Here is a 27,058-nt window from a genome sequence, read left to right as displayed (position 1 = left end):
TAACCATGACCAACCCCAACGTAATGGATTGGTAATTATTGGTGATGTCATGACATTACCTTCCCACAACATTGCGGTAACGTAATCTGAAGGTAATATCATAACCACCGCAATTTGGTCATCTTCCTTACCTCCTCAACACCACGTCGCAGCAACGTGATTTCATAACGTTACATATTGGGCCCGATTATAAATCACAGTGTGACTGGTATGGGTTTTTCAAGGCTGCATACACATTTGCATTGCTGTGTTTATTAAATCATTTGGTTTTCCAATTGCTGTATGGCTGACACAATTTGAGCTGTGAGCATGCACGCTCAAATTTGTTTTGAATGCAAAGATATACCGTCTCGATCAATTCAATGTTTAGATTGGTTTTTAAATAACACAAGTTCTCCCTCTGTTTTAAAAAAATCATAGAAAATAAATTCCATATTTTCAGCTGGAGTGACAATATTTAGTGGTACCACTAGAGGGAGATGTTCCGAATGTTGCTACTGCCTGCGTGTGCTGCACTTCACAATGAGAAGAAGCAACAAGAAGCAAGCTAACTCTCCCGTCTCGTTAATTTATCCTGTTTTTACAGGTTTGTAATATGTTTAAGCATATTTTCATGTTTGAAATCTTCAGATAACATGTTCAACATAACTGATGAGTTTTGGTGTCATTTAGACGTGTTGTTCAAGTGTTATGAATGAGTGAAAATAAGAATAGAAATCCATTAAAAGAGAATGAAACCAGGCTAGCTGGATAGTTTTGTGTGCAAGTCTGAGAAAAAATGGCAGCCACAATGATTTTTATTTAAAATATGAATGTTTTTAGCTTCAAATGGTTTTTGTTTGGTCAATACGTTGTTTAAAAACGGAAAAATAACAGAACATTGGTTAAATCGCTTAGTACTACCCATACTTCTCCTCTAACTCCCAGCTAACCCCCCTTCCCCAACTTGGACAGGTCCGTCCCTAATCGCTGGTAACCGGGCTGGTCGTAGGACAGCTCCATTGCATTAAATGAGGATCGCCCTGGCAGTGAAGATGAATGGTCTCATTAGGGAGAGATCGCTCATGCCTGAGCATGACATCCTGTTTCCACTCAGGTAAGCATCCTCCCTAGAGGCCCTTTCACTATTACAACTGCTTGAAAAATGTCACTGGTGTTACTGCTGACTGTTTGTGTCTCTGTCAGTTACCCCTACAGTGAGGACTACACTAAACCAACCCAGTAAATGACCAATCGCTGCCCCTCCTGGTGCGACTGTATCCTCACATCTCACACTGCCCATACGTTTTGTTGATATAATGTAACATGTTTTGTCTTGAAAATGGAACTCGACAATAGTGGTTGATGCTTGGATTTAAGCAAAACATTTGTAGACTTCCTAAATATTCCAAATGCATAGACACAGTAATTATATTAATCTCTTCATGTATCCCCAGGTCGCTCTATTCTCCAATAATAATACACTGAACCAAAATATAAATGCAACATGGAACAATTTAAACGATTTTAATGAGTTACAGTTCATATAAGGAAATCAGTCAATTGAAACAAAGGTCTCGCTTTAAATGACATTCAGCTTATAAAGGCTTCATAAATCCTTCATAATGCCCTCATAAGCACTACATAAATGTGTTACAATGCATATATAACCCTATGTCATGCCTTAAAGGGTTTATAAATGTGTCATATCTGTGTGACATAATCACCAATGTCAAATGTGACATAGCCCACTATGTCAAATATGATATAAATGTGTGCTTTATAAAGGGTGACATGTTTTGCACATGCACAACAGGGTGGCATATGCTCTAAAGTTAAGTCATGTTAGTCACATTACACCTAATCTCGTTTCCAGACACTCCCGCCAAAATGTGCGGAAGGTCTGGTGAACCAACACATCAAACTTGGCCTTCATTAGATAGGGTTAGGTTTAAAATCTAATTTTAAGAAGATAAATTGTGGAAATGGGCAGGGTTTAGCCATAATTATGACTTTGTGGCTATGTTAACTAGTGACGACCAAAGGGAATGATGACAAATACATGGAATTCTAAGGCCAACTTCGAATGGTTGATATCCCAGGCTTATACAGTGCATTCGGAAAGTATTCAGACCCCTTGACTTTTTACACATTTTGTTATGTTACAGCATTGTTCCTAATTGATTAAATCATTTTTTCCCCTCATCAATCTACACACAATACCCCATAATGACAAAGCAAAAAGTTTTTTTTTAAATGTTTGCAAGTGTATAAAAAAAAAACTGGAAATATCACATTTACATAAGTATTCAGACCCTTTACTCAGTACTTTGTTGAAACACCTTTGGCAGCGAATAACACCAACAAGTATTTTTGCGTATGACACTACAAACTTGTTACATCTGTATTTGGGGAGTTTCTCACATTCTTCTCTGCAAATTCTCTCAAACTCTGTCAGGTAAGATGGGGAGCGTCGCTGCACAGCTATTTTCAGGTCTCTCCAGAGATGTTCAATCATGTTCAAGTCCGGGCTCTGCCAGGGCCACTCAAGGACATTCAAAGACTTTCCCCAAAGCCACTCCTGCATTGTCTTGGCTTTGTGCTTAGGGTCGTTGTCCTTTTGGAAGGTGAATCTTCGCCCCAGTGTGAGGTCTTGAGCGCTCTGGAGCAGGTTTTCACCAATGATTTCTCTGTACTTTGACCGTTCATCTTTCCCTCAATCCTGACTATTCTACCAGTCCCTGGCGCTGAAAAACATCCCCACAGCATGAGGCTGCCACCATCATGCTTCACTGTAGGGATGGTGCCAAGTTTCCTCAAGACAGGCCAAAGAGTTCAATCTTGGCTTCATCAGACCAGAGAATCTTGTTTCTTATGGTCTGAGAGTCCTTTAGGTGCCTTTGTGCAAACTCCAAGCGGGCTGTCATGTGCCTTTTACTGAGGAGTGGCTTCTGTCTGGCCACTCTACCATAAAGGCCTGATTGGTGGAGTGCTGCAGAGATGGTTGTCCTTCTGGAAAGTTCTCCCATCTCCATAGAGGAACTCTGGAGCTCTTTCAGAGTGTATATCGCCAGCTCTAGGAAGAGTCTTGGTGGTTCCAAACTTCTTCCATTTAAGAATGATGTGTTCTTGGAGACCTGTGTGTTCTTGGGGACCATCAATATTGCAGAAATATTTTGGTACCCTTCCAAAGATCAGTGCCTCGACACAGTCCTGTCTCGGAGCACTACGGACAATTCCTTCGACCTCATGGGTTGGTTTTTGCTTTGACATGCACTGTCAACTGTGGGACCTTATATAGACAGGTACATGCCTTTCCAAATCATGTCCAATTAATTGAATTTAACACAGGTGGACTCCAATCAAGTTGTAGAAACATCTCAAAGATGATCAATGCTGCACGTTAACAATTATTATATATATTTTTTTTTAACAGATTTTACCAGTCTAATGGACAGATTTTACCAGTCTACTGTCCATTGCTCATGTTTCTTGGCCCAGGCAAGTCTTTTCTTCTTATTGGAGTCCTAGTAGTGGTTTCTTTGAAGCAATTCGGACACGAAGGCCTGATTCACACAGTCTCCTCTGAAACGTTCACATCACACAGATGTAGATCAGAAAACACACACACACACAGTCCTAATGAGAAGTGTGTGGCTGGTTGAAGCTTCAACAAGCATGTCTATTCTGGGCTCAGTTTTTGACAGTGCAGCCCCGAGGTCATGCTCAGCATGGAGTCTGTTTCTTTACTTGTTTTTTAAGTATGCTAGAGTTGTGAACCCTGACTCACATAGGTATGTGGTGCCAAACTGGATCAGAACATCTACTGCTTTCTCGGCCAGGCAGGACATCACTTCTAAGGCAGCCCCCCGCAACTCTCTGATTCAGAGGTTGGGTTAAATGCGGAAGACACATTTCAGTTGAATGCATTCAGTTGTACAATTGACTAGGTATCCCCCTTTCCCTTTCCTTTCCTGCTGTAGATGAGCAACCCCGAACTGTGTGAGTGGGTTTGCCTCAAAAAGCATCTTGCTTCAATAATTTTATTCCAGTTCAGAATAAAAAGTATTATTAGGATTTTAACAGCAACAGTTCCAACCTAGATTTGTTTTCACCAATCATTTCTACAGTAAGATGTACAGTAGGCCTGATCATTTTTCATCTTCATATGTACTGTTGCTAGGGTTGCACTATCAGTAGTTAGCTAGATTTGGCTAACATTAGCTATCTAGCTATTAGCTGTGTACAAGGGAATTGTTTGAAAAAGAAACAGCTACTACTATGAGAGATAGTACGACCTTATTTCTGCTTATCACCACTTATAAAATGACAACAATGTCTTGCTAGCTGACTTACTTTTCCACTGTCGAAGCACTGTTTTCTGAATCATTCTGCCCTGTTCAGAACTCCTTGGGTTTACCGTCATGGTGTGGATGTTTGGTAAGGATATGTAAACTTCTGACCCACTGGAATTGTGATACAGTGAATTATAAGTGAAATAATCTGTCGGTAAACAATTGTTGGAAAAATTACTTGTTTCATGCATGAAGTAGATGACAAGAAATTTGTGGAGTGGTATATGTACAGTTGAAGTCAGAAGTTTACATACACTTAGGTTGGAGTAATTAAAACCACTCCACAAATTTCTTGTTAACAAACTATAGTTTTGGAAAGTCGGTTAGGACATCTACTTTGTGCATGACACAAGTAATTTTTCCAGCAATTGTTTACAGACAGATTATTTCACTGATAATTCACTGTATCACAATTCCAGTGGGGCAGAAGTTTACATACACTAAGTTGACTGTGCCTTTAAACAGCTTGGAAAATTCCAGAAAATGATGTCATGGCTTTAGAAGCTTCTGATAGGCTAATTAACATCATTTGAGTCAATTGGAGGTGTACCTGTGGATGTATTTCAAGGCCTACCTTCAAACTCAGTGCCTCTGCTTGACATCATGGGAAAATCAAAAGAAATCAGCCAAGACCACAGAAAAAAATGGTAGACCTCCACAAGTCTGGTGTATCCTTGGGAGCAATTTCCAAAAGCCTGAAGGTACCACGTTCATCTGTACAAACAATAGTACGCAAGTATAAACACCATGGGACCACACAGCCGTCATACCGCTCAGGAAGGAGACGCGTTCTGTCTCCTAGATAAACAGACTTTGGTGAGTAAATCCCAGGATAACAGCAAAGGACCTTGTGAAGATGATGGAGGAAACCGGTACAAAAGTATCTATATCTACAGTAAAATGAGTACTATATCTACATAACCTGAAAGGCCGCTCAGCAAGGAAGAAACCACTGCTCCAAAACCGCCATAAAAAAGCCAGACTACGGTTTGCAACTGCACAGGGGGACAAAGATCGTACTTTTTGGAGAAATGTCCTCTGGTCTGATGAAACAAAAATAGAAATGTTGGGCCATAATGACCATCGTTACGTTTGGAGGAAAAAGCAGGATGCTTGCAAGCCGAAGAACACCATCCCAACTGTGAAGCATGGGGGTGGCAGCATCATGTTGTGGGGGTGCTTTCCTGCAGGAGGGCTTGGTGCACTTCACAAAATAGATAGCATCATGAGGAATGAAAACTATGTGGATATGTTGAAGCAACATCTCAAGACATCAGTCAGGAAGTTAAAACTTGGTCGCAAATGGGTTTTCCAAATGGACAATGACCCCAAGCATACTTCCAAAATGGCTTATGGACAGCAAAGTCAAGGTATTGGAGTGGCCATCACAAAGCTCTGACCTCATCCTATAGAAAATTTGTGGGCAGTACTGAAAAAGCGTGTGCGAGCAAGGAGGCCTACAAACCTGTCTGTCTGGAGGAATGGGCCAAAATTCACCCAATGTCACGGCCGTTGAAAGAACTGGACCAAGGTGCAGTGTGGTGAGCGTACATGTTCTTTTATTTAAGTGAATACGCCGACAAAACAATAAACACTACAAAACAAACCGTGAAGCTAAAGGCTAAGTGCCATAAACAAAGTCAACTTCCCACAAAGACAGGTGGGAAAAAGGGCTACCTAAGTATGGTTCTCAATCAGAGACAACGATAGACAGCTGTCCCTGATTGAGAACCCTACCCGGCCAAAACATAGAAATACAAATAATAGAACATAGAATACCCACCCCAACTCACACCCTGACCAAACCAAAATAGAGACATAAAAAGGATCTCTAAGGTCAGGGCGTGACACCCAACTTATTGTGGGAAGCTTGTGGAAGGCTACCTGAAACGTTTGACCTAAGTTAAACAATTTAAAGGCAATGTTACCAAATGCTAATTGAGTGTATGTAAACTTCTGACTCACTGGAAATGTGATGAAAGAAATAAAAGCTGAAATAAATCATTCTCCCTACTATTTTTCTGACATTTCACATTCTTAAAATAAAGTGGTGATCCTAACTGACCTAAAACAGGGAAGTTTTACTAGGATTAAATGTCAGGACTTGTGAAAACTGAGTTTAAATGTATTTGGCTAAGGTGTATGTAAACTTCCGACTTCAACTGTATCTACCTCAATTACCTTGTACCCCTGCATATCAACTTGGTACTGGTACCCCGTGTATATAGCCAAGTTATCGTTACTCATTGGGTATTTATTCCTTGTGTTATAATTGTTCTATTATTTATCTTTCTGCATTGTTGGGAAAGGCCCGTAAGTAAGCGTTTCACTGTTAGTCTACACCTGTTGTTTTACGAAGCATGTGACAAATAAAATGTTATCTGATTTATTCAGCATTTGGGTCAGCAGCTTCTACCCCCAACCCAGAAGACTGCCAGAGTAAATCAAATGGCTACCTGGACTGTTTGCATTGACCCCTTTTTATTCTTATTTATTATTTTTTGCACTGACTCGCTTGCACATGCAGGATCAATGTATACTCACTGGACTCACACATACTCCACTGACACACACACACACACACACACACACACACACACACACACACACCTTCACTCTTCACATACGCTGCTGCTACTCTCTGTTCTATGCATAGTCACTTTACCCCTACCTACTGTACATGTACATATTACCCTAATTACCTCAACTAACCCGTACCCCTGCACCTTGCCTCGGTACCAGTACCCCTTGTATATTGCCTCATTATAGTAATTGCGTTATTATTATTTCTTTAGTTTACTTAGCAAATATTTCATACTTTTTTAAAACTCTGCATTGTTGGTTAAGGGCTCGTAAGTAAGCATTTCATGGTGCCTATTGTATTTGCGTATGTGACAAATACAATTTTATTTTAATGTTGTCCCTTTCCAGGTTTAGAAAAAAGTGACTGCTAAATGCTAACTCCCATTCGTATAAGCTGGTAGCATAGCTAGCGTTCAGAAATCGGTGGTGGTTGTCAAAGTCGTTTTTAACTACAGTGCAGTTGATTGATGACAATAACATTAACATGTATTGGGGTTGACATCCACACAAGCATTATCCTCTGATTTCTACCTCAACATAGTGTGAAATACACATAAACAATAGCTTAAATGTAGGCTAATTTTGCTTGGGGGCAATGGGAAGATTTGGGATGGAGAACAATGACAGGCCCACTAAACGCAAAGAAACCAATACCAAAGAACACCAATAAGAAGAAGAGACTTGCTTGGGCCAAGAAACACGAGCAATGGACATTAGACCGGTGGAAATCTGTCCTTTGGTCTGATGTGTCCAAATTTGTGAGTTTTGGTTCCAACTGCCGTGTCTTTGTGAGACGCAGAGTAGGTGAACGGATGATCTCCACATGTGTGGTTCCTACCGTGAAGTATGAAGGAGGTGGTGGTGTGGGGGTGCTTTGCTGGTGACACTGTCAATGACTGATTTATTTAGAATTAAAGGCACACTTAACCAGCATGGCTACCACATCATTCTGCAGCGATAGACCATCCCATCTGGTTTGCGCTTAGCGGGACTATAATTTGTTTTTCAATAGGACAATGACCCAACACACATCCAGGCTGTGTAAGGGCTATATAACCAAGAAGGAGAGTGATGGAGTGCTGCATCAGATGACCTGGCCTCCACAGTCACCCGACCTCAACCCAATTGAGATGGTTTGAGATGAGTTGGACCACAGAGTGATGGAAAAGCAGCCAACAAGTGCTCAGCGTATGTGGGAACTCCTTCAAGACTGTTGGAAAAGTATTCCAGGTGAAGCTGGTTGAGAGAATGCCAAGAGTGTGCATAGCTGTCATCAGGGCAAAGGGTGGCTACTTTGAAGAATCTCAAATATAAAATCTATTTAGATTTGTTTAATACTTTTTTGGTTACTACAATATTCCACATGGGGGCTCCCGAGTGGCACCGTCTAAGGCACTGCATATCAGGTCTTGAAGCGTCACTACAGACACCCTTGTTCGATTCCAGGCTGTATCACAACCGTCTGTGATTGGAAGTCCCATAGGGCAGCACACAATTGGCCCAGCGTCGTCCGGATTTGGCCGGGTGTAGACCTTCAATGTAAATAAGAATTTGTTCTTAACTGACTTGCCTGGTTAAATAAATACATAAAAATTTGTAGCAACGTTTCGGGGAAGGCCCTTTCCTGTTTCAGCATGACAATGCCCCAGTGCACAAAGCGAGATCCATACAGAAATTATTTGTCAAGATCGGTGTGGAAGAATTTGACTGGCCTGCACAGAGCCCTGACCTCAACCCCATCGAACACCTGTGGGATGAATTGGAACTCAGACTGCGAGCCAGGCCTAATTGCCCAACATCAGTGCCCGAGCTCACAAATGCTCTTGTGGCTGAATGCAAGCAAGTTCCCCAGCAATGTTCCAAAATCTAGTGGAAAGCCATCCCAGAAGAGTGGAGGCTGTTATAGCAGCAAAGGGGTAACCAACTCCATATTAATGCCAATGATTTTGGAATGAGATGTTTGACAAGCAGGTGTCCAAATACTTTTGGTCATGTAGATTGATAAAGTCGCCTGTGTCTCTTAGACAAAGGCTCGGTTAGAGAGTCATTACTTGCCACAATCAGACGTCCAAGGGAAACTCCTGGTAATCCTTGTGCGTTTTTGGGAAAACGTACTGTACATAACGGCCGTGGTGGGCCGCTTGTTGATGAGGTAGCCCCACTCGTTGTCAGAAACAGAGAGAAATAAACGTAAAGAGCAAAAAACGTAGTGTGAAAAACAGAGAGCGAAAAACAGAGAGCGAAACAGAGAGAGAGACAAAAGCTGAGAGATAAAGAGAGACATAGAAGCAGAAAGAGACAGAGGGGATAGATAAAGAGAGAGAGAGACAGAGAGAGACAGAAAGAGAGAGAGAAATGAGGGTGTGAGCCAGGTATGCAGCAGAGTTATGTCGCTGTGTTTGACCAAAAATAACAAACCAAGCAGGGAGGAGGTCAATACTACAGTGTATCTGTGTATCTCAAATTCTCAAAAATGTTCAACAGAAAACCTATTGTTCTAGTCTGTGTGTGTGTGTGTGTGTGTGTGTGTGTGTGTGTGTGTGTGTGTGTGTGTGTGTGTGTGTGTGTGTGTGTGTGTGTGTGTGTGTGTGTGTGTGTGTGTGCGCGTCTGCGTGCGTGCATTTTAGAATGTTTGTGTTGTGTGTTCGCATCAGAGTAGCCTAACTGTCAACAGGCCATGTAAGAGCAAAGTAATGTATTTCAGCAATATCATTTCCATAAAAGCCAGACAATAGAATATGAATACGGCACATTGAAAAGACACATAAGCCAATAGTTAAACTGATATTGGGAGCAGTATATCTAAGCCTGGAATCTCCGGTTCGATTGTTTAACACGAGCCAGGAGTTTTAGGAACGTGCTCGCTCTCACATGTGGAAAGGCTTAGTTTTATCTGAAGATTTGGGAATCATTTTCACCCAGCATCTTTGGAGAGCCCCTAGCACCCTGTAACAGGTTCGAAGCCATATGTCACTTGAGACAAAGTCATTTACACATTATTGATTCATATAGAGATTCATACAGACAGGGAAAGAAACAGTCAGGCTGCTCTTTAATGGATGGATATCTGTCTCTGCATCTCTGGAGTGTTTCTCGTGACACAGATCCTAGATGTTGTGTACAGTATAGTCTCTCCCAGCCCAGTCCGATGCACTGGCGTCTGGGGAAGTGTCCCAACTGACACCCTATTCCCTATATAGTGCACTACTTTGACCAGGGTGCACTATATAGGTAATAGGGTGAGATTCAGGATGGAGTCTAGGACACATGCCACTGTTTTAGTCATAGGAACCAAGGTCTGCCCGCCAGTCCATTTTAAGGCAGCTACTGTTTTCATTATGGTCAATGCCAACAGGAAAGCCACTGGTTTATGTTGATTAGCCATGGAGACTATTCCCAATTGGGTTTGAATTGACTCACCCCTTTTTAAAAACATTAGTTTCCACCACGAAGTCCCACTGTAGCAGTCTGAGGTTAGATTTCCCCTAGATTAGAGAAAGGGTGTGTGCATGCGTGTGTCTGGACAGTAGGCCTATGTGGGGAAGGTGGTGCGACTTCAACCCATTGAGGTAAAGGACAGCACAGAGTAGTGATTTAGCGATGAAAACCCAATTAGTATCTTTGGAATGGATGAGAGTCGAGTTTCTCTTTTTAAGGTCTTAATCACACAGAACATTGGGGTTTCTCCGTTCTCGTAGAAAGAGCAGTGGACCCTGTCTCTGCTTTTATTGGACGACCACAGGCTTCCAAAGGCGGCAGTACATTTTTATGCAAACATCTCCTTTTTTCCCAGAATGAAATGGTTCACAAGGTATTCTCTGTCATTCCCTATGTTGGCTCGAATATTTTACAATTTGAATAAATAAACTTTGTTTCAGTAACACATTTTGATTTGGAGATGAAACAAAATTGGGACAAGGGTGATAAAACGTATCCTCCTCAGTGATATTATTACATAGTGTTAGTCATTGTATAAACTCTTGAAGGCACCACAGAACATCATGGTTGATTTGGAGAGGGAGTTACTTCGTCCTGTTATAGATGGCGTGGTTAATTCTACTGACTAGTCAGTCAGAGACAAGTCTTAATAAGAACTGAGACATTATAGTTACAGTACAGTAGTTGGACAGCATCTTATACTTCATCTTATGTGTCACAACAAGAAACACTACAGCAGAGCCACCACTATCTCCTAATAACAATCTGCACTGAGATTCTTCCTATCTAGGCCAATGTTCTGGTAATAAGGCATGCCATGGGAGGTTTTGTGTTGTCATCAAACAGAATGTACGTCTGTATTATTGCATTTTCTTAATCTTAACTTTATCTCCATGTGAGGAAACTTTTGGATAGTTTTAAAGCAATCATCAAGTGTTGCCATAGCTGTGATAGTGGATATCCAATACAACATGACTCAACTGCAACAGAAAGGATTTCAGCAGATTATCTTCAGATAAAAAGAAGACCTAATATAGTCCCAACCCTTTATGCTCCACTTTCGCATTTTAATAATCAGCAAATAAGCATTAAGGAATAAATCTCTCAAAACTTCTTTCCATTTGTGATGTTCTGTTCCCTATTTAGTCCACTACTTTTTACCAGGGCCATTTCGGATGCAGGCTTTGGTCTTTAAAACAGGAAACTTATTCCCTTGGCTTATCCTACTCTTTTCCAGTCCTTTCACTGAATCCTGCTGATGTGAAACATATGAGCTGCCTCAAAGTGGCAAAGCCACTGCTTCAACCTCGCTAAGAAGATCACTTCTGATGTCTCCATGTCAAATATATCAGTGTGCTAACCTAGACAGTTGCAGAATGAGAAGTGGAGGCCAGACGTTTCCAACTTATCAAATCATATCAGGTTACCCTTGTGTACATACGCAGTGGCTCGTCGTTCGGAAAGCTCTTAGTGGAATTGTCATGTATTCAGTGCCCAGGCTTTCACTCTCGCCCTTCACCTCCTCAGCCAGCAGATTGCAACTGATATCTTTCAACCCCTGTCACTTTCATTTTTCCTCTCCTCCAGGTTTACTCCAGCAACAGTCCCCCCTGCAATTTGCATAGCCTATCTGTAAAATGGAGCCGGATAATGAATTGGATGGACAGGCAAGCTTTTCCACTGTAGCTAGTCAGGCCAGAGACAGAGAAAGCAATCAGTGCTTTCTCAACCCTGTACAGTACAGAACTATTAGTCTTTATACAGTCTATTTCTGACCACCAAGGTGCACGTTTTCATCAAGAGGTTGAGGAACAGACTCTATAGAGGGGCAATCAACAAAGTGAAGGAGTCCAGGTGAGTCCAATGAGCGCCGATGCGCGTAATGATGGTGACAGGTGTGCGTAATGATGGGCAGCATGGCGCCAGAGAGGGGGAGCGGGAGCAGGCGTGACACTCTTGAAGGCACAACAGAACATCACAAATGGAAAGAGGTTTTGAGAGATGTATTCCTTAATGCTTATTGGCTGATTAATTAAAATCGGAAAGTGGAGCATAAAGGGTTGGGACTATATTAGGTCTTCTTTTTATCTGAAGATAATCTGCTGAAATCCTTTCTATTGGAGTTGAGTCATGTTGTATTGGATATCCACTATCACAGCTATGGCAACACTTGATGATTGCTTTAAAACTATCCAAAAGTTTTCTCACATGGAGATAAAGTTAAGATTAAGAAAACACAGAACACTGGCCTAGATAGGAAAAATGGTTATTATACCAAATGTTTAAAAACTGAACCAAGGCTTGAAGTGTCATGTTTATTTAATTGTATTGGTGAAACATAACAAAGCACTGACACAGAGCCCCAGAGGTTTTAACTCTTCGCTGGAACTGCAGCTGCATAGGGATCAATTCATATTTTATCTCGCCCAATAGCTTCAGACTCAGTGAACACCATAAATTCTCACAGATTCATGCCGGGCAATGGTGACCATTCATGTATTTTTTCCTCAACATCAACTTGTTTTTTTCCCCGTCTCTCTCTCGCTCTCTCTCTCTCTCTCTCTTTGGCCTTTAATTAGTTTCCTTGCAGCTGTTAACAGATGTTCGGAGAAGAAGAAAGGGCGTGAAATTGGTTTCATTAAAAGTCTAACGAGTGACAAGGGAAGACCCAATAAAACTGAGACTCAAAGTGAGAAAACAGCCAAGACGACAGTGTTGGAAACGTTAACACTGAGAGAGAGAGTGTGTGAGAGTGAGAGAGTGAGAGAGAAAAAATGTCCAGAAAGATTTGTGAGAAATTAGCATGATTTTGCTTGTTAAGTCGTTCTACCAAGACAAATAACGATAAAAAGATGGGAATCCATGAACAAGCCTTTAAAATCATCAAGAACAGAACTTGCACGTTCATACAGTGCATTTGGAAAGTATTCAGACCCCTTGACTTTTTCCACATTTTGTTATGTTACAGCCTTATTCTAAAATGTATTAAATTGCTTTTTCCCCCCTCATCAATCTACACACAATACCCCATAAGGACAAAGCAAAAACACGTTTTTTATACATTTTTGCAAATGTATAAAAAGAAGGGAAATAATACATTTACATAAGGATTCAGACCCTTTACTCAGTACTTTGTTGAAGCACCTTTGACAGCAATTACAGCCTTGAGTCTTCTTGTGTATGAAGCTACAAGCTTGGCAAACCTGTATTTGGGGAATTTCTCCCATTCTTCTCTGCAGATCCTATCAAGCTCTGTCAGGTTGGATGTGGAGTGTCGCTGCACAGCTATTTTCAGGTCTCTCCAGAGATGTTTGATCGGGTTCAAGTCCGGGCTCTGGCTGGGCCACTCAAGGACATTCAGAGACTTGTCCTGAAACCACTGCTGTGTTGTCTTGGCTGTGTGCTTAGGGTCGTTTTAAAGTCCTGTTGGAAGGTGAACCTTCGCCCCAGTCTGAGGTCCAGAGTGCTCTGGAGCAGGTTATCATCAAGGATCTCTCTGTACTTTGCTCCGTTCATCTTTCTCTCAACCCTGACTAGTCTCCCAGTCCCTGCTGCTGAAAACATCCCCACAGCATGATGCTGCCACCACCATGCTTCACAATAAGGATGTTGCCATGTTTCCCCCAGATGTGCCACTTGGCATTCAGGCCAAAGAGGTCAATCTTGGTTTCATTAGACCAGCAAATCTTGTTTCTCATGGTCTGAGCGTCTTTAGGTGCCTTTTGACAAACTTCAAGCGGGCTGTCATGTCCATTTTACTGAGGAGTGGCTTCCGTCTGGCCAGTCTACCATAAAAGCCTGATTGGTTGAGTGCTGCAGAGATGGTTGTCCTTCTAGAAAGTTCTCCCATCTCCACAAATGAACTCTGGAGATCTTTCAGAGTGACCATCGGATTGTTGGTCACCTCCTTAACCAAGGTTCTTCTCTGTCGATTGCTCAGTTTGGCCGGGCAGCCAGCTCTATGAAGTGTCTTGATGGTTCCAAACTTCTTCCATTTAAGAATGATGGAGGTCACTGTGTTCTTGGGTGCCTTCAATGCTGCAGACATTTTTTTGTACCCTTCCCCAGATCTGTGTCTCGAGACAATCCTGTTTGGAGCTCTACAGAGAATTCTTTAGACCTCATGGGTTGGTTTTTTCTCTGACATTCATTGTCAACTGTGGGACCTTATGTAGACAGGTGTGTGCCTTTCCAAATCATGTCCAATCAATTTAATTGACCACAGGTGGACTCCAATCAAGTTGTAGAAACATCTCAAAGATGATCAATGGAAACAGGATTCACCTGAGTTCAATTTCTCATAGCAAAGAGTCTGATTACTTATGTAAATAAGGATATAATGTTGCTCCCGGACAAGACCCAAATTCCCGTCATTCAAATGAAGAAAATAAGGAAATACAGGGGGCACAGATCAGGGTGCCTTGTGAGAATTCAGTCGGTGAGTGGGTAACCCAGCTCCACCATTCATTCTATTTGCCAACGTGCAATCACTGGAGAATAAATTGGATGAGCTCCGTTCGAGACCATCCTACCAACGGGACATTAAAAACTGTAATAGCTTATGTTTCAGTGAGTCGTGGCTGAACGACAACACGGATAATATACAGTTGACTGGGTTTTCCGTGAGTCGGCAGGACAGAACAGCTACATCCGGTAAGACGAGGGGTGGGTGTGTGTGTCTATTTGTCAACAGCTGGTGCGCGATGTCTAATATTAAGGTAGTCTCGAGGTTTTGCTTGCCTGAGGTAGAGTACCTCATGATAAGCTGTAGACCACACTATCTACAAGAGAGTTTTCATCTATTTTATTCGGAGCCATCTATTTACCACCACAAACCGACGCTGGCACTAAGACTGTACTCTACGAGCTGTATAAGGCCATAAGCAAACAAGAAAAAGCTCATCCAGAAGCGTTGTTCCTAATGGCCGGGGACTTTAATGCAGGCAAACTTAAATCGGTGCAACCAGAGGAAAAAAAACTCTTGACCACATTTACTCCACACACAGAGACGTGTACAAAGCTCTTCCTCGCCCTCCATTTGGTAAATCTGATCTTAATTCTATCCTCCTGATTCCTGCTTGCAAGCAAAACTAAAGTAGGAAGTACCAGTGACTCGCTCAATACGGAAGTGGTCAGGTGATGCGGATGCTACACTACAACTCTGTGTTCACCCACAACTGCGTGGCCAAGCACGACTCCAGCACCATCATTAAGTTTGCTAACGATACAACGGGGGTAGGCCTGATCACCGACAACGATGAGACAGCCTGTAGATAGGCGGTCAGAGAACTGGCAGTGTGGTGCCAGGACAACAACCTGTCCATCAACGTGAGCAAGACAAACCAGATTAACATGGACTACAGGAAAAGGAGGGCCGAACACGCCCCCATTCACATCGACATGGCTATAGTAGAGAGGGTTGAGAGTTTCAAGTTCCTTTGTGTCCACATCATCAACAAACTATCATGGTCCAAACACACCAAGACAGTCGTGAAGAGGGCATGACAATGCCTTTTCCCCCTCAGGAGACAGAAAAGATTTGGCATTGGTCCCCAGATCCTCAAAAAGTTCTACAGCTGCACCATCAAGAGCGTGATGACCGGTTGCATCACCGCCTGGTATGGCAACTGCTCGGCATTTGACCGTAAGGCGCTACAAAGGGTAGTGCGTATGACCCAGTACATCACTGGGGCCAAGCTTCCTGCCATCCTGGACCTATATACTAGGCTGTGTCAGAGGAAGGCCCAAAAAATTGCCAAGGGCTCCAGTCCCCTAAGTCATAGACGGTGCTGCGGTACTGCTTGCTGTACGGTAGCAGAGAGAACAAACTCTAGATCAAAAAGGCTTCAAAACAGCTTCTACCCCCAAGCCATAAGATTGCTGAACAATTAATCAAAATAATGGCCACCCAGACTATTTGCATTGACACCCCCCTGTTTGTTTTTACCCTGCTGCGACTCACTGTTTATTATCTAGGCATAGTCACTTTACCCCTACCTACATGTACAAATTACCTCGACTAACCTGTACCCCCGCACATTGACTCGGTACCGGAGCCCCCTGTATATAGCGTTATTATTGTTATTTTATTGTGTTACTTTTTTCCCCTTTAGTTTATGTCGTAAATATGTTCTTATCTCTATTTTCTTAAAACTGTATGGTTGGTTAAGGGCTTGTAAGTAAGCATTTCACGGTAAGGTCTACACCTGTTGTATTCGGCGCATGTGACAAATTTGATTTGATTTGATATAGCCAAAAAGTTGGACCTGTTCCGAAATGGATCCGTGGCTTTCCCACCCGACCCGGTATGCATTTAATTATCAAAAAGCGGATACCCTTTCCGAATGGACCCAAGGACAGTCAGACCCATTCCGAAAAGGACCGTGGGAAACAAACCCAAAGAGACCGATGCTGGTTTGGATCCGAGAGATCCGTTCAAATCCGAGAGTAGAAGAGAGGGAGAAATAAACCTCCAACTGGGCGCTACCAGCGCCATCAACAAACAAGTGGTATTAGCCAAATGATCCAGTTACGTGTCCTTAAAAACTGCCTGTAACAAATTACAAAAAAATATTCATTGTGTTTCGATGTGTAGCGTCTTCAAAACTTTATAGTCTATTGTTTTTTACTTTCCTAAAATAATAATTTTCTACCTCACTGTTCAGCTGATTTGAGCACTAAATGCATCCAGGCATTGCATGCATATAGGCCTAAAATCTTACAAAGGCTTGTAAAGGTGTCCATAAGTTTAGGCCTAGCCCTAGACAGACAGAGAAAGATAGAGATATGCCGGCACCATGTTCCCAACATCGACATGGATTTATACATGTCAGATAGGCTACTACTGCTATACAGATATAGGCATACAGAAGGAGTCTAATTCTTACATTTTCTATCAGAATATGTTTTTATAAAGATAAGCATTATATTGTTAGATTAAAGGAGTAACTAGTAGGCCTAACACTGGTTACTAAAATTCAATTTGGATATATTGGGGTTGACATCCATACAAGCATTTTTACCTCAACATAGTGTCAAATACACATACAAGCAATAGCCTAAATATAGGCTAATTTTGCTGGGGGGAAAACAAGAAGTATGAATGCTCTGACTTCTGCAGAGGCCACATTGCTGTAAATGCTGTACGGCCACGGCAGATGTCAGATTTACCCTAAATCGGCTTTTAGACTGTCCTAATATGGACACCATAACTATAACTATGTTCTCCTTGTCCCCTGTTGGTTAACTGTTACCTCAGCCATCCTCACAATAGCTAAACAGATGCTCCTCAGCATGGGCTCATTACACAATAAGAGGATGTTAAGAAAAAGAAAAAGCATAGAGGAGCCAAATCCATCTAGCCCTAGGCTTTCTGTAAACTCTGTCCAGATAGTTGCCAGTCAGTCATGGTGAAAAGACAACCATGCCCTGTCTCTCTGTCTCCTTCTAGGTGGTGGTATCCATTTCATATCACTGTGTAGAAATTGGAAACACCTGATAATTAGTCAAACTATTCCAAAAAGTAAGCCTACGTGTGCCAAAACGTTAAGATTGTCAGTAGTCAGAAAATACTTGCCATTTACTGCAATAGTTTTTTACATTTTATTCCTGACTCATCCAGTTTGGCACATTAAAATAACCGGCTACACACTGAAACAATTACAGCCATCATTTCTGCTGTTTTAACAGCTGAAGATGGGGGGTGGGGGGGTGGATGAATCAGGGAATGACGAGAGCAACGAGACCTATCATGCTGTATGTGACTGTCTCAGCGGTCTTAGACCACTCACTGATGAGAGAGATCGTGGACTGTTTCTCAGAATCCAAAATGGATCCAGGGGCTCTAAGAGCGGTTATTGTGTCATTGTTGGCTATCATGGATTTTGTTTTAAATATATGCAGCTGTTTTATCCCCAGTGACTGACAGTGCTATAAACCTACAGCAGCTAGGAAACATGGCCATGTATACTGTATGTGGATTTTCTTTCTTTTTTTATAGTAAAATGTATTTACCCTCCATCCAATTTCAGAAACCCTACCAACGATGGTGACCTCAAACATCTGCTGCTGAAATGGGTCATCATTGTTTCCCGACAATACTCCCTATGACAACTACATAAAAACACAACTGGTGTAATGTTTGCTTTGTTTTTTTTATACAACACTTGTGTCAACATGATAGGAATCACAGACAGAGAGATGTGAAATATCTGAGCCTGGCTACCCATTGGCCCTCCAAAAACGGGCTGCATCTCAAACGGCACCATATTCCCTATATAGTACTGAACTACTTTTGACCAAAGACCTTTGGGCTAACTACTGCTGGTCACATCTTAAAACTCCCTATCCACCAGACCTTGTCCCAAACAACAAACCAGGTTGTAGCTGTAGTTTCACTTCTAAATTATCACTAACCTCGAGCCTCAGACATGCCATCCTCTTACACACACTCAGATTGGGACGGGACTAATGGACGTTTTTATCAGCCCACTCCTCAGAGCCTGACTCAGGCACTTAATCCTCGTTTAACAAGCAATTAGCGGTGAGCTCATGTCAACTACAGATGTTTGCTCTCCTGTAGCCCCTGATAACACCAGGGTCTTTCTCTGGCGGGTCGGGGCAGGGGCTGGAGAGGAGCGGCAGAGCCTGATAAGGCAGAGGAGAGCACAGCCTAACCTTGTGTCCTACACACATACACACGTCACACACTAATCTCTACGGTTGTGCCCCAAATGGCACCCTATTCCCTATGCAGTATACTACTTTTAACCCGGGGCCCATTAAAACTAGTACACTACATAGGCAATAGGGTTCCATTTGGGATGTAGACTAAGTTTCTAGAGTGGGCATTCCACAGCAGACTCTGTAATAAATAAAAAAGCACCATTGTTGCTTTTCTAAACATATGGGAGTAAACAGTGTTGCTTCACTCTGTCTTTAGGGTAAGTGGATGAATCCTTGAGTCTGGGTCAGACAGGGCACCAGATGACAGGGAAGCCTTATGTAGATGATTGTCGAAGACTTGGCAAAAAGACTCAGAGATCAAACCCCTCTGAACCCCTTACTTTAAACTGAATGATGATGTGTGTGATTGATGTGGCACCTCCACTTGGCACCCCAGGAGGTTATCTGCTACACACACTGTCTCACAGCGAAGGAATTTTACCTCAATTGTCTCTCTAACCCAATCATCTACCCTTATTTATTCATTCGGACGACAACTGTCTGTCTTGCAGCAGCCTATTCAAAAAAGATCGAAGAGGTGCATAGCATTTGCAGCCTAATGCATAGCAGGGCTTGTGAATGTCTTGACACACCAGTACATAGAATATACAGTGCTAAAAAGGTATGCATAGTTAGCAGACTGATTCAGTTGACTTTCTTCTGCTATCGCCTACATAAACTACATTTTTTCCTGGCAATTACTCACTTCCTCTAATTCGAGTTAGCTACCATGGTGCGATTTTGTTCAACATTGAAAACATTGAACTTCTAATCCTTTGTCAGGTGCCCAGGCTGCAGCTCTGGGCCACTTGGTTAGTTTTGTTCTGCTTCCCTGGTGCATGAAGAACCTCCGTAGTGTTGTGTTACAATTAATGTCTTGTTTCTGTTAGGGGGCAGGAAACCGAGTCAAAGTTTGCTTACCCAAAACCTTTCCTGTGTGAATTGGCCACTTGTTTCAGGTTGCTGGTTGCTTACCCCCCAGCCACTGAATGTCCAACTGGCCCCAAATAGGGAAGTTTTATGCAGGTGACCTTTAACCTTCACCATTGTGTCCCAAATTGCATCCTATTCCCTATATTTAGGGCGCAATAATCCCTATGTAATCCACTGTAAAAGGCAATAGGGTGCCATTTGTGATGTGGACTCCCTATTTACGTCTCGGAAAATAGTGGAATTATGACACTTAACACTGTCTGTCTCCTGCAGATGTCTGGGGTAGTTTGGCTATAACTGGGAGCTATTGAGACCACAGGTCAATCCCTGGGCTGGCAGCCCTTTTCTATGGTTTAATAGTAGTAGTGGCACACATTGGAACACATTCACATTGACATCTCATGAAAATGTAATAACTGGATTTTAAATAGCTTGTAAAACATATGTTACTTAACCATTATCAGCATCTTGACAGCATGAATAATGCTATTGTAATTCCCTTGCATTGCTTTTGTTACTTCATGTTTTGGTTACACTGGGATTGGAAATAATGTTTTTGTTGTTACAGTCTATCGACAGCCCTCAATAGATTACAACTCGGACTAAAGCAGAATATATAGCCTGGTCCCAGATATGTTTGTGCTGTTTGGCATAACAATGACCATAAGAGTTGACTATTCAGCACAAACAGATCTGGGACCAGGCTAAGCAGGGTCCGTAGTGGATGAAGAGTCATGCTGTTCTGTCCTGTTCCTCCATTTCAGTACAAAACTCACAGATAGACAGTAACTCTGATAGTAACTGGACGTACAAGGAGACAGTGGGTTGACACTGAAAACACAGGGTTTTATTTGGAACTAATGACACGGTGCAGTGTAGGGCTGCTCCTGGTAAATCATTTATAACTGGCATGTGCATTATTAAAACTGCTTTCATATAAATTCTACACACATGGTGGTGATATGTGAAGCAAGGGCGACCTCTAGAGACAAACAGTTCAAATGGTCCCCAAATGGCACATAGGGCTGAGAGGGAGATGCGTTAGCTGTGTTTGTTTTATTTTGGAGATGAGAGTCATGCCTTTCATTTGATGTACAGTGATAAGTAAGAGAGTATGAGAGAGAGCTCGGTGGAGAACAACTCTGCCCTATCACCTCTGACTGATGGGAGGCTGAGCCACTCTCGCTACTAATATATACAACCAATCAAATGGAGCCACACTTATACACAACCAATCACCGGCTCCCAGCACCCTTTCTGATCACCCTCCCCCTGATGTGTGGTCATTGGTTTCTCTTTCACCTCCCACTCTTCTAGGCTAAATCAAGAGCCCTGGCCTGGGATGGAAAATAGTTATACCACAAAAACACAATCAGTCCATTTTATTTATTTTACTAGGCAAGTCGGTTAAGAACAAATTCTTAATTCCAATGACTGCTTTGGAACAGTGGGTTAACTGCCTTGTTCAGGGGCAGACCGGCAGATTTTTACCTTGTCAGCTTGTGGATTTGATCTAGCAACCTTTTGGTTATTAGTCCAATGCTCTAACCACTAGGCTACCTGCCACCCCCATCACTGACTGGTTAGCCAATCAATGATCAACCAGCCAATCAGATCTGCCTCTTATCCATTTGGCTTGGCTGGTTCTTAATCCGTTCCGTATCGTGGTGGTGGTGTTACCGTTAATTGCTTCCTCCTCGTTGTAGTCGGATCCCCTTACACCTGTGATCTTTATCTGAGAATGAGGTCAGTAGCCAAGGCAAAGCAGGCCGATCTGATTTCCACACACTGGGCGTACACTGAGCTTTGCACTCACACACAAGCACAAGCACAAGCATGCACAAGCACACTCACACACAAACATACAAACACACTCACTCCTAAGGAATGGGGAAGGATGGAAACATTGCTCTGTTCCAACGAGGCTTGGCTGTTTGGGTTATTCTATTCGGGGATTAGAGTGCTTGACTGATTGGCATAGCCTTATATTGAGCTCAAATGCTCCAAATAGATCCAAATGTAAAGCTCTGATCCCATCCATGTGATGATGTCATTGCTGTTGTCAGTCCCTGGTGGTTTTGATTCTGAATAGATATCTCTGTGTCTCAGAGCCTACCTTTCAAGTTTACTAAGTTTCCTTTATTAGCCATATCCATTACCTTAACGCTAACCTTGGCCAATGGGTCCCTGGGATATGATACACATGCTACTTCTTTAGAACAATCTGTCACTAGTCCATAGCTTGTAATCAATAACGTCATAAAAGGCCCAAACCGCAGACATTTCTTTTACCTACTTTGCAGCAGTGTTTAATCAATGGCTATTCTTGTCAGAAGTTTGATATGGTTGTCAATTCAATTTTTTGTTAGTATCAGTGGTAGTATGTGTGATGTCTGTCTGCACAGCCTCGGGGCAGGTTAGCCTACAGTCTGAGTGTCATGCAAATAGCCTACAACTTCAGATCTTGATCGTGTCAACCATGTCCTGAACCATGACAGACAGGCACTCGCTAAGTGCCCTTAGTCCTAGAGTTCAAGTCTGCCACCGAAACAGCATGAAAAATAAGAAAATTGATTTGACAAATTAACTATAGGGAATGCAAATATCTGCCTATATCGCTGAGTCTATGCAGATGCAAAACCATGCAGATTATGTCATGGGGTCAACAAGGTCCTATTCCAAAAAGTCTCTTTGTATCCTCTGGCCCAACCTCCACCCCCATAACCTCCAATAGATCTATGGGTAACTGTCCTTTCTTTAAAGCTTTTACCCCCCTGTCCTCCTCTACCCCAACCTCCAACATCCCCTCCCCCTTACGTCACCCCACCCCTAGGCCAACTCTAGGGAGCAGAAGGTCTCTGGGCATTCCACCATCCATGAAGACTTTCTCTTTTCTACCTTTACTTTGATTTCACGCTCGTTATTTCCCCGTGGCTCTGGTGACCCCAGACAAGGGCTTCCATACCTGGGGGAACAATGGAGGTTTGAACTGCCTGATCGGGCTAAGCTGGAGAGGGGAACAGGGGGTGTTTTGTCCTCTTGCTACCTCACACAGCCGGTGCCCGGGGAGAAAAGGGAAAGGGGGAAGACGCATTGCCGTAAAACCCCAATTTTCTGCAGATTAAATCAAATTAGCAGCAGGGCTGCCTCTGAATGAGGATCATCTCTGAAGGGGGTGTCTTCTCTTCTCCTGCCGCTATCCTCTCTACCTCTTTCTCCTCTCCTCGCTATAGTTTCCAGCTGTTCTGCTGCTGTAGTCAAAGGAAGAGTCCAACCTTCCCTCCCCAAATCTCCTCCTCCTCTACCCTTTAATGATGCCCCAAAGGCACCGGGGCCAGAGGGCAGGTGGCAGATTGAATGGCTTTGGTTTGTTGGAAAGGACAATTCAACCAACTGGTCTCGTTCTAATGACCTCATAGCTCCTCACTCAGGCATCAGAAAGAGAGGGCCGTGATTGAACTTTGAGAGCAGTGAAGTGCACAGTAAACTTGTACCAGGTATCTGCTTACAATCTCTGGAGGCAGAATTTTCTTAGACAATAAAGGGGTTTTGAAGAGGGGGATTTCTGTAGGCTACTAACATAATGCTAAAGTCATAGCTTAATACCCGAACAGTGGGTTTTGTCCAGAGGGGGGCGCCTCCTCTTGACAACTCTTCACTCCAACGTTTCGCTTGAAATTTGCATCAAGTAGAGTAGAGCTCAACCTTTTCTACCGCTACGCTATCAGAGGTTTGCGCTGCTCACTTTCCCAAATAAGCTTGTTGACCAATCAGGACCTGAATATGACTGCACGTCACATAATAATTTAACGCGTTCATAATTTTTTTACGTAGTTATTACACATTGATTAGCTAGCTAACTATATAGCTAGGTGTTATCTTCTAAAATAACCCTCATTTATAAGACAGTTCTTATTTGATTAATGGTGTTCGGACCCATCAATGTGAAGCTAGCCACAATAAGGATTAGCCACAATAGTGGACTTTGCGGTTAGCCTTTAATATAAAAGTATGTCATTGACAGTGACGCAAATTAATACAAATAGTAAAATTATGCCATAATTGAATAGATCATGCTAAACGAGGTTGGAATGTTGTTATATAAAATCAACAAAAGACAATAATTTGTCAATTTGACAAAAATCTGTTGAAATCACATTGTATGTATTATACTTTAATATTGCATTGGAGGCATACTTATTTCACTGTACAGCCTTACCTATGGATTGTGGATCAATGACATGGGGTATCAGTCTACTCAGTGACACCCAGAGAACATTAGCACCGTAGCTCTAATTGCGGGACTCTGAAACAGCTGTGAATTGAGCCACATTTATTGTCAACCTATGTGTATTGAACACTATTCCTGATGGAAAACAATACTGCGTGGATGTTTTGGAGTCTGATAACTCTGAGGAAGACTTTGGGAAAAAATATCTTGGGTATTGAGTAGACTGATACCCCATTTCATTGATCCCCAATCCTTAGGTAAAGCTGTGCAGTGCAATGTGAATGCCAATACACACATTAGACTGGGGGGGGGGGGGGGAATGATTTCACACAGTCACAGTCCCGCAATAAGAGCTACAATGCTAATATTAGCGTAAACTCTTCACAGTTGTGTTCTGTGGGTGTCACCGAGAGAGTGATACCCCATTTCAGTGCTTCACATTCCAACCTTGTTTAACATTATCTAGTCTAAATATAGCATGATTCCACCATTTGTAACCTTCTGCATCACTTTCAAATAGGTACCTACATTTTGAAGGCAAACCGCAAATTCCACTATTGTGCCTAATCCTTATTGTGGCTAGCTTCACAACACATAACCGGTCAGGTCGAGCCTCCCTAGCTACAGGAAGCTAGCTGGCTGCTTATAACATTAGCTTTGGGCAACAGGGTTATATAGCTGGCTAGCTATTTATTTTCATGAACTAAGGTTCAATTTCAATAGGCGAACAACAAGTGAATACCTAGCTAATAGTTACTCACGGGGATTCCTAAATCATTGCTAAGAATAATGAAAATGACTGCAGTTTCTACTGGTCAATGTTTTCAGGCGGGTTGTCTCGGTGCTAGCTAGGTACCAACCTAAAGCTAGCTAGCTACCCCAGAAGTTGCGGTCGAACAAATAATGCTTTATTACCAAAGCGGTATTGTAAACACATCGTTCGTGGCCAGTGTTTGCTTGTTTGCATACTTTTTTGTACAGCTTTGACAGTGCTACTGGTAGTGGTGGCGCTTGCTTGCGCGTGAAAATTCAGAACACACAACATTATATAATAGAACTGTGTTATTTGACTTGTCAAATTAAAAGCTTATTTAACGAGTCAAATAGTGTTATTTGACGTGTATCTTTTTTGACACGCAAAAACCCAAACGGCATTCCATAGTGTGTCGTGAAGCTAATAGCAGTGATGCTATTACTGTGTAACTCTAGTAGGGCAACATCTGAAAAATAGTGCACTTGGTAGTGTGTACCGGTGCTCGATCACTCGCGAAAGCCAACAACACCCACGACAGAGAACGGTTGATTGCCAAGGGCAATGAATGTCATTATCTTGGCGTTAATGGATTTCACATTTGAGTTGTCTTGCCCCCCTCCAGCCAAGGTCCATGAATTAATTAAATCTCTTCGAGAGACAAATTCTTAGTTTTTATAGTGTAATTGTTTCTTGCCTAACGTTAGAACCATTAGCTGCCTTCTTATTCTGTTTTTTAAATGGCTATTGGCAACCTACTGATGCATTACCGCCACCAACTAAACAGTCATGAAATTCAATGGCAGTCGGTGCCGTTTAAGATTAGGGAGGATTAATATTTTTTTAATGAGCATGGCCTTATTTCTATTACACCATTTTGTATACTTCTGGCCCTTTGGACACTGTGTTAAGTGTTAGCTTCAATGCCATACAACACTCCTTCCGTGGCCTCCAACTGCTCTTAAACGCTAGTCAAACTAAATGCATGCTCTTCAACCGATCGCTGCCCGCACCCGCCCGCCCGACTAGCATCACTACTCTGGACAGTTCTGACTACAAATACCTAGATGTCTGGCTAGACTGTAAACTCCTTCCAGACTCATATTAAGCATCTCCAATCCAAAATTAAATCTAGAATCGGCTTCCTATTTCGCAACAAAGCCTCCTTCACTCACGCTGCCGAACATACCCTCGTAAAACTGACTATCCTACCGATCCTCGACTTCGGCGATGTCATTTACAAAATAGCCTCCAACACTACTCAGCAAACTGGATGCAGTCTATCACAGTGCTATCCGTTTCGTAACCAAAGCCACATATACCACCCACCACTGCGACCTGTATGCTCTCGTCGGCTGGCCCTCGCTACATACTCGTCGCCAAACCCACTGGCTCCAGGTCATCTATAAGTCTTTGCTAGGTAAAGCTCCAGCAGGTATATCTCACTGGTCATCCCCAAAGCTAACACCCACTTTGGCTGCCTTTCCTTCCAGTTCTTTGCTGCCAATGACTGGAACAAATTGCAAAAATCGCTGAAGTTGGAGACTTATATCTCCCTCACTAACTTTAAGCATCAGCTATCTGAGCAGCTTACCGATCGCTGCAGCTGTACATAGCCCACCCAACTACCTACCTCATCCCCATATTGTTTTTATTTACTTTTTTCTCATTTGCACACCAGTATTTCTACTTGCACATCATCATCTGCACATCTATCACTTGTGTTAATTTGATCAATTGTAATTACTTCGCTACTATGGCCTATTTATTGCCTTACCTCCTTACTCCATTTGCACACACTGTATATATATTTTTCTATTGTGTTATTGACTGTACTTTTGTTTATCCTATGTGTAACTCTGTGTTGTTTTTTGTCGCACTGCTTTGCTTTATCTTGGCCAGGTCGCAGTTGTAAATGAGAACTTGTTCTCAACTGGCCTACCTGGTTAAATAAAGGTAAAATAAAAAAATTGGATGACTCATTCATATTCCATTCAATGTAACATTGATAGGTTTAGGCTACTACATGATACTCAAATGTTCCCTATGTCCATCATGAGGTTG

The 27,058-nt window shown here is 42.4% G+C and overlaps 1 long non-coding RNA gene across 2 annotated transcripts in view; it reads left to right on the top strand.

The window, feature by feature from the left end:
- Positions 1–455: 455 nt before the first annotated feature.
- LOC139580654 (uncharacterized) overlaps positions 456–27,058 on the top strand; it is a 38,834-nt gene continuing 12,231 nt past the window's right edge. Inside the window, exons 1-3 of one of the 2 annotated variants that reach the window (XR_011676082.1) lie at positions 456–586; positions 955–1,096; positions 18,386–18,492. This is a non-coding gene — a long non-coding RNA (uncharacterized lncRNA). Of the gene's footprint in view, positions 587–954; positions 1,097–18,385; positions 18,493–27,058 lie in introns of those variants that run through there. The other variant, XR_011676081.1, reaches the window with a different exon arrangement.

This window comes from Salvelinus alpinus, chromosome 7 (genome assembly GCF_045679555.1).
Source record: "Salvelinus alpinus chromosome 7, SLU_Salpinus.1, whole genome shotgun sequence".
NCBI lineage: Eukaryota > Metazoa > Chordata > Actinopteri > Salmoniformes > Salmonidae > Salvelinus > Salvelinus alpinus.
The sequence above is the reverse complement of the archived record's forward strand: the minus strand, read 5'-3'. Positions and strand labels throughout refer to the sequence as shown.